Source organism: Genypterus blacodes, unplaced genomic scaffold (genome assembly GCF_046128005.1).
Source record: "Genypterus blacodes isolate CSIRO-AG114 ecotype Tasmania unplaced genomic scaffold, CSIRO-AGI_Gbla_v1 ptg000289l_1, whole genome shotgun sequence".
In the NCBI taxonomy this organism is placed as follows: Eukaryota; Metazoa; Chordata; class Actinopteri; order Ophidiiformes; family Ophidiidae; genus Genypterus; species Genypterus blacodes.
The window spans coordinates 5,001-13,481 of NW_027467080.1; positions in this window are offsets into that span (position 1 = coordinate 5,001).

Consider the following 8,481-nt stretch of genomic DNA (forward strand, 5'->3'; position numbering starts at 1 on the left):
GAGAGAGAGAGAGAGAGAAAGGGAGAGAGGGAGAGAGGGAGAGAGGGAGAGGGAGGGAGAGAGAGAGAGAGAGAGAAAGGGAGAGAGGGAGAGGGAGAGGGGGAGAGGGAGAGAGGGAGAGAGGGAGAGGGAGGGAGAGAGAGAGAGAGAGAGAGAAAGGGAGAGAGGGAGAGGGAGAGAGGGAGAGAGGGAGAGGGAGAGAGAGATGGAGAGAGAGGGAGAGGGAGAGAAGGAGTGGGGTCTGCTCGTCTTTAGAGTGAAACATCAGTTAGACGTTCATACTGAGAGACGGAAGGACAAGAGGTCAACATTTGTGTCTCTGTCTCTCTCTCTCTCTGTCTCTCTCTCTCTCTCTCTCTGTGTCTCTCTCTGTCTCTGTCTCTCTCTCTCTCTCTGTGTCTCTCTCTGTCTCTCTCTCTCTCTCTGTGTCTCTCTCTGTCTCTCTCTCTCTCTCTGTGTCTCTCTGTCTCCGTCTTCATCTTTGCTCTCAGATCTCTAGGATCAATATGTTTGTTTCAGCGTCTGCTCCTGGTTACCATGGACACCTGTGCTGGTCCTCTGGTTGGGTCAGACCTGAACCAGCAGCCCGGCCCTGCTGAGGGTCCTCTTCTCTGGGACGTCCCTGTGTCTCCGGCTCCTTCACATGAACCCAGACCTTATTACAACACAACATGACTCACTCTCCTACAGCTGAACCGCAAAGAAGAAGAAGAACTCAATCTGCCTCCTGCTGCAGGTGAGGATGATGAAGATGCTCCACATCTCTGTGACCTTTCCTTCACACTGGCATTCATGGACCGTATGAAAACAATCCAGCAATCAAGAGCTCAGAGGAGAGGATTGTATCGCTATGACAACAGCAAGACACCGACACGTTACATAACACCCAAGCAAACTCTCATGTGTGCTGAGAAAGATGGTGTGTGTGTGTGTGTGTGTGTGTGTGTGTGTGTGTGTGTGTGTGTGTGTGTGAGAGCTTCCTCGATGGTCTGAGTTTCTCCACCCAGTAACCTCCAAGTTTCCCTTCTGTCTGTCTTTTCTCTTTGGTCCCCAGCTGATCAATCAGCTGATCAATCAGCTGATTGATCACCACACTGGGGCGTCTGTGAGCTGTGTGTGAGTGTGAACATGCACACACTTTCCCGACAGGTGACCTCTGGTCTTGGCCTCAGACTGCAGCGCCCCCTGGTGGTCAGAGCCCTGAAGCTGTGGAGCCTCAGAGGACTGAAGCCTCAGGGCTGCAGGTCAAAGCTTCAGTGACATCAGAGTGAAACTTTAAAAAGAGCAAACGAGACTAAAGAGACACAGACGGTGATGTTGCTTCATCATCTCAGGAATGACTCAGCAAAATGACACAAAACAGTAACTGTGTGTGTGTGTGTGTGTGTGTGTGTGACCTGAACGTGACACACACACTGCTGAGTGTCTGGGGGAGTTTTTGTGAAAGAATGAAAGTGTGACTGACACATGCTGCATGACGTCATAACAGATCAGTTACTGACACACACACACCCACACACACACACATACATACAGTGCAGGTCTTTGTGTCGGAACTTCTGCTCCTCAAGACACTCAGCAGCCTCTCTCTCTCTCTCTACCATCCCACTCTCTCTCTCTCTGCCATCCTACTCTCGTTCTCTCTCGCTCGCTCGCTCTACCAACCTACTCTCTCTCTCACACTCTCTCTCTACCATCCCACTGTCTCTCTCTCTCTCTCTCTCTCTCTCTCTCTCTCTCTCTCTCTCTCTCTCTCTCTCTCTCTCTCTCTCTCTCTCTCTCTCTCTCTCTCTCTCTCTCTCTCTCTCTCTCTCTCTCTCTCTCTCTCTCTCTCTCTCTCTCTCTCACACACACACACTGACCTGCAGTTAGGACGCTCACACTCTTCACTGAGCTCCGTCTCTCCGCTCTGATGGATCTTTGTCTCCCCCCTGTGGCTGACTCGGCTCACTGCAGGCGGAACCTGCACTTCTTCACTTCAGGAAAAATGTTCTTAAATTATTTTAGCATATATATATGTGTGTGTGTGTGTGTGTATGTGTGTGTGTGTGTGTCAGTCATATTGTCTAATTGATCACAGATTGATATTCATAATGAGTTTATTAACTTTACCGCTAAAGTAAAGTTTGACAAAATCAAATTGTTGTTGTACATTTTATGTTTGTTGTCATGGGGTCGTGTTCATCCTGCTGAGGTAGACTACTGAGGAAGATTGATGTAGCTGTGATATTCAACTCAGAGTCACAGTTTATCATCTACATGTTGATGAAGATCAGGATAAACTTCATCATTCTGCTGGCGGTCAGGACGCAGAACCTCACATAAAGATGAGGGTGACTGAGTCATGTTTGGGCCTGAAGCTGCAGCAGGAAGTGAAGCTGCGTCATTACAGCGCCCCCATCAGGTCATTAGGTGATTCCTTTTATGCAGAAGTCTTAATTGCACATTTCCACCTTAATTCATTCTAACAGCCTCATTTAATCATGAGTCAGCACTTTTCCACCTTTTACAGCCAATTGAAGCAAAATAACATCAAACATCAATGATGTCATCTTCCCTCTACATGCAGATCTATGTGAGGTATGAGGCGATACAAACTCTTATTGTGTCCTTGGACCCCTATTGTGTGTCCTTGGACCCTTATTGTGTGTCATAGAACCCTTACTGTGTGTCCTTGGACCCTTACTGTGTGTCCTTGGACCCTTACTGTGTGTCCTTGGACCCTTATTGTGTGTCCTTGGACCCTTACTGTGTGTCCTTGGACCCTTATACTTGCATGTATTCCTGCACTGGAGCTGAATCTTTCCTTTTCTCCTCAGGATAATAAAGTTTAATCTTATCTTTGCTCGCTGCTCCTCCCTCTGATTGGTCCAGACTGCAGGTTTCCAGGACCCAGTGGCTTCTCTGTACTAAGCCTCTTCATCATCACCATCATCATCGTCTGGTTGCTCTTCTAGATCTCAGCATCCCCGGTGCCCGGGTGAGTTTTGGCAGGAATCCTGATGATGTGGTTTCCGTCCCCAGCTGTGCTGCTGAACATCAAGATGTTCCACACTCGACCGGCGTGATGCAATATCCTGTGAGGGACCGTCACCATGGTTTCCTGGATGCTCATCATTTGGAACGTTGAGTAGAGGAAGAGCCTCCTGTTGATCCGCTCTGTGACCTCTGAGGCCACCCAGTCCAGCACCTGAGCCAGGCTCTCGCTGATGTCTCGTCTGGGGGAGAACCTGGAGGGCAGAGTGTTGATGACGTTGAGGAGGACGTCCTCCCTCCGCACCTCCAGGGTGGTTTTGCAGAGCGACGTTCTCCTCTTGTTTCCGTTCCACAGCGCCAAAGAATTCATCATGGAAAAAAAGGTAACAAAGTTGCCGCACATCTCTGACAGGACCAGACTGTCCAGCGGGCCGCTCAGCGCCTCCTGCAGCTGGTCGTGAATGGTACAGTCCACTAAGAAGCCCAGTCTGGCCTGCAGGTGAGCGCCCCCGTGAGGCAGGTGCAGGTAAACCGTCTGTCCTTCCTTCATGTTGTCTCTCACTCCAGCTGCAGGACTCACATTTACACTGTCGTCCCCGCCTGACATGACGTCATCACCCCCACTCACTCCACTCGCGACAGTCACTCCCTCCCCCCCCTCAGGTGAATGACGTCTTGCGTCAGCGCGGAAAAGCAGCGATGGTTGATCAAAGCGCCGTGAGTGGAATCTGTTTACTTTATCAGGATTTATATTTACTTAAGACTTAAAATGATTTATGAATGATTACATTTGATCTCTGCTCGTTTAAACGCCAGTTTTGTCTAAGAAGAAGAAGAAGAAGAAGAAGAAGAAGAAGAACTCTTCTAATACACTTTGGTCTTTGTGTTATTTGCTGAATAAAAGAACTCCATGATTCAAACTAATCACGTCTTTATTTCTACGAAGTCATTGAAACGAACAACGATGCGTGTGCGTGCGTGTGCGCGTGTGTCGTCGGGACGCTGCAGACAGATGTTGTGTTGATGTTCTGCAGGTCTCCTAGTCTCTTCTTCTCATCTCATCTAAAGCGTCTTAGCGTCATGGTTCATAATCACTTCCGGCCCTCTTGAGTCTAATTATCATAAATAATCAGAATAATAACGATAATAATGATCATAAGTCTGATGATAATAATAGTAGTAATAGTAATAATAATAATAATAACAATTACAATAAGAGTAATAAAAACAGTATATAAAGTAATAATGGAAGATGATCATTACCATTATCATTAAACATAAGAGGAATAAGAGTGAGATCAGAGTAAATAAAGCTCTGCTCACTCTGCTCACGAGGCTCTGTGTGTGTGTGTGGCTGTTTTGCAGATCCATATTCGTCTGATTGACCTTCTTCTGTTTCCTCTCACTTATGTAGCGCAAACAGACGCACGTCATCTTCTTCGCGTGTCGCTTTGACGCTGACTGGTTGCTGAGCTGTGATTGGCTGCACGCGTCATTCAGAGGAGAGGGGGCGGGGCCGTGACGGGCGTTCGCGAACGGAAGGGATGACGTCACGCGGGGAGACGTGAAATATATTTTGGTGAATCGGACCCGCGGAGACACAAACGACATGAACGCAGCGGGAGAGAAGATGTACTTGTCCCTGCGGCCGCTAGAGGGCAGACCTCTGGTCCTAGTGGAGGCCATTCTGAACCTCATCATCCTGGAGAACCTGCAGGAGGCCACCAACGGCCCTCTGGACCCAAACACGCTGTTACTGATCTGTGACAAGTTCCTGACCATCCTGGTGTCGGTGACGGCGTTCACCCTGTGCAGAGGCATCGCGGACACGGACGGCAGCTGCGTCTTCGCCGTGAGGAAGGAGGACGTCCTTAGCTACATCAGAGAGTCCGTCTCCTCCAGGTTCCTGAGGTTCTTCCTCCGTCACGCTCAGGCCGACAGGTTAGAACAGGTGCTGCAGATGGTCGCCGCGGAGACCACCAAGAAGATCAACATGTCTCTGTGTCAGTGCTCGTCCAGCATGCTGAGGAGCCTGAAGCAGAACATGGAGAGAGCTCCTCACAGGATCTTCCATCACGCACGCAGAGTCTGGATCCTCCTGATGACCAACAGCACCGCAGGAGACGGGCTGCACCTGACCAGGGTCCAGGCAGAGACTCACCCGGGGGTCGGAGATGCTGAGAGAGTTTAGAAGATGATGATCATCATCATCATCATCATCATCCCGTCTGTGTGGAGTGTTCATGTTGCTCTTTCTCACGCTTCAGTCAGGTTTCATTCAGCTGGGATCGATTGTGCTGAGCAAAGAAAACATGAAACATAACTTCAAAGCTGAAGCCTCCTCTTCATCGTCTCGATCCTCTTCATCCTCTCCATCTTCTCCATCCTCTTCATCCTCTTCTCCACCCTCTCCATCCTCTTCATATTCTCCGTCCTCTCCATCCTCTTCATCTTCTCCATCTTCTCCATCCTCTTCATCTTCTCCATCCTCTTCATCCTCTTCTCCACCCTCTCCATCCTCTTCTTCTCCATCCTCATTATCCTCTTCATCCTCTCCATCTTCTCCATCCTCTTCATCCTCTTCTCCACCCTCTCCATCCTCTTCATCTTCTCCATCCTCTTCATCCTCTCCATCCTCTCCATCCTCTTCATCTTATCCATCTTCTCCATCCTCTCCATCCTCTTCATCCTCTTCATCCTCTTCTGCGCCTCACTGAACACATTCAGGTTGATGTTTGAAATATTAAATCAGGTTTTTATCAAAGTAAATCCTCTGTAAGTGGATGTTTCTTGTCAGTGAGCAGGTGAAGGAAACGTTGAAGCATCTGAAGCCTCTGGATCTGCTGGTAAACGCTTCTCTCATCTCTCATTCCAAAGGCTTCTTCAGTTTTGGTCCAGTTGCTTGGATACGGTGACCAGGAGGACAGAACCTTCATCTGAACCTTCATCTGAGCTGGTGAAGGTTCCTCCTGCCTGCAGTGACCCATGTTAGCCACAGGGCGGTGACAGAGATCCATCAGTGTGGAGGAACTGCAGCACCTGTAGAGCTGAACAGTGAGCAAAGATGGAAGGAGCCTGGAACTGTGGTCCAAAGGGGGACATGCTGAGACCCTGTGCGGTCCAGACAGAGTGAGGGACACGCCCACCACACAGACCAGTCCACAGGGAGGCGCACCAACGCCACCAGTGATGTCGTCACCGGTATGAACCTGAACGGGTCGTGTCATCAAGTGCCCAGAGAGACACCAGAGACTGAGACGGGACAGAAGAGACAAGAGTCCACCAGAGACTGACACGGGACAGAAGAGACAAGAGTCCACCAGAGACTGACACGGGACAGAAGAGACTGTTGATAAGTTTCTTGTTTCTTTGTTTTCTTTAAAAGTAAAAACTAGTGAAGCTGAGTTTGGCAATAACAGCAGAAAGTTGAAGTTATGAAGAGCAGAACTATACCAACGCTACAGACCTGAGACCACAGGGGCCGGGACCAGGACCAGGACCAGGACCACGACCAGGAGCGGGAGCGGGACCAGGACCTCACTCGGGGTGAAGTATGAGTGCCAGCAAAATGACGTCATCACTCCCAGTTGCCCGGGCGCGGCCTCCTCTGTGCGGCGCTTTGATATCATTCTCCCTCTCTGCTGCTCCTTCCTGTTTCGGCGCTGAGATCAGACTCAGGATTGTTTGCCGAGCTGTGATTGGCTGCAACAGTGCATGACGTCATCCGCCCCTGGACGGGGGCGTGTGGAGCCATTATTTAAAAGTTCCATTGGCAGCCATTAGGGTGTAAACCAGGCTTCAGTGTGACGAACAACATGAGCGCACCAGAAGCAAGAACCATCTATGTGCCGTTCCCTCCCTTCGATCGCATCCAGGAAGCCTTATCCTTCAACATCCATGACTTTCTAGCTGGAAAACTACAGGAGTTCATGAACGGACCTTTTGAATCAGACTTCCTGTCAGACACGTGTGTGAAATGTGTGTTTGTGGTGGTTGGTCTGGCCCTGACGGTGCTGAGGGCCATGAACTTCAGCGTGGTCCAGTGCTCCTCAGAGGTGGACGTCGTTGCCGTGAGGACGGAGGACGTCCTCAGCAAGCTCAGGAACCTGGCAGAGGGCCGGACCTTCCCTCCCTACACGCACACCACCATAGACGAGCTGGTGGAGTGGGTCGCCATAGAGACCACTCACATGCTGAACTACATCTTAGGGATGCACTGCGCCCCCCGCCTGTACGACAACATCCCACACCACAACATGTTGGTGCCTAACAGGATCGTGCTCACTGCTGCTCGGTTATGGAACAACTTCATCATTCCCACCAGGATCGCTGGCGATGGCGAGCACATCATTCCTGTGGATACGTTGCTTCTGGGTCCTGCGGCTGCTGACACCATAAACATCGACATCAGACAGCAGGACCCTCCACACACGGCAACAACACTCGACGGCAACAGCAACGGCGACAGCAACGAAATCCATGACGGCGACAACAATGACAGCAACGAAAACGACTACGACTACGCCTTCAGCTTCATCTACCACGACTACGGCGAAGAAGACGACGACGACTACGACTACCACTATGACTACGACGATGACGACGACTTCTACAACTTCTACTTTGACTACGATGACTATGACGACTACAATGACGCCGGGGAAGATGGCGATGGTGAAGGAGCTCACTTGCTACAAAACCGCTGAAAGCAGGAGAACCTTTGAGCACCAGAGTGACGACATGACTACACAACTATGATGCACAACAGGCCTCAGTGAGAGAGGAGAGGGGCGCTGGCTGAGCTCCACAGATCATCTGGGACATGGGACGGACCTCCAGAAGGACAAACATCACTGCAGCCCTGTACCTGCAGAGGCCAGACAGAAGGTCCTCTGCTCTGATGGAAGCTCCAGGAGGAAACCAGGCAGGGGGGACACACCCGGCGTCCCTCTGGGGGACAATCCATCTAATGTTGACACGGATCAGGAGCCACCGAGCTGAAAGACTGAAATATAGAGATAAAGAAGGAGAGAGGACAGAGTGTCTCAGCCCACAGAGAGGACAGAGTGTCTCAGCCCTGAAGAGAGGACAGAGTGTCTCAGCCCTGAGGAGAGGACAGAGTGTCTCAGCCCTGACGAGAGGACAGAGTGTCTCAGCCCTGAAGAGAGGACAGAGTGTCTCAGCCCAAAGAGAGGACAGAGTGTCTCAGCCCAAAGAGAGGACAGTGTCGCAGCCCTGAAGAGAGGACAGAGTGTCTCAGCCCTGACGAGAGGACAGAGTGTCTCAGCCTGGACTAAACCTGGTTGGCTGTGTCTCTGTGCTTCCTGTTTATTGGTTGATCACAGCAGCTGTTCTTCTGGAGCGCAGGACCAAATCCTCCACTCCATGTACCTGACAGCTAAAGGATTGGCAGAGAAGGAGAGAAGGAGGAGGGACAGGAAGCCAGGGGGCGTGGCCTCAGTAGACACATTCTTTATACAGCACAGAACTTTTTACAGACAAAAA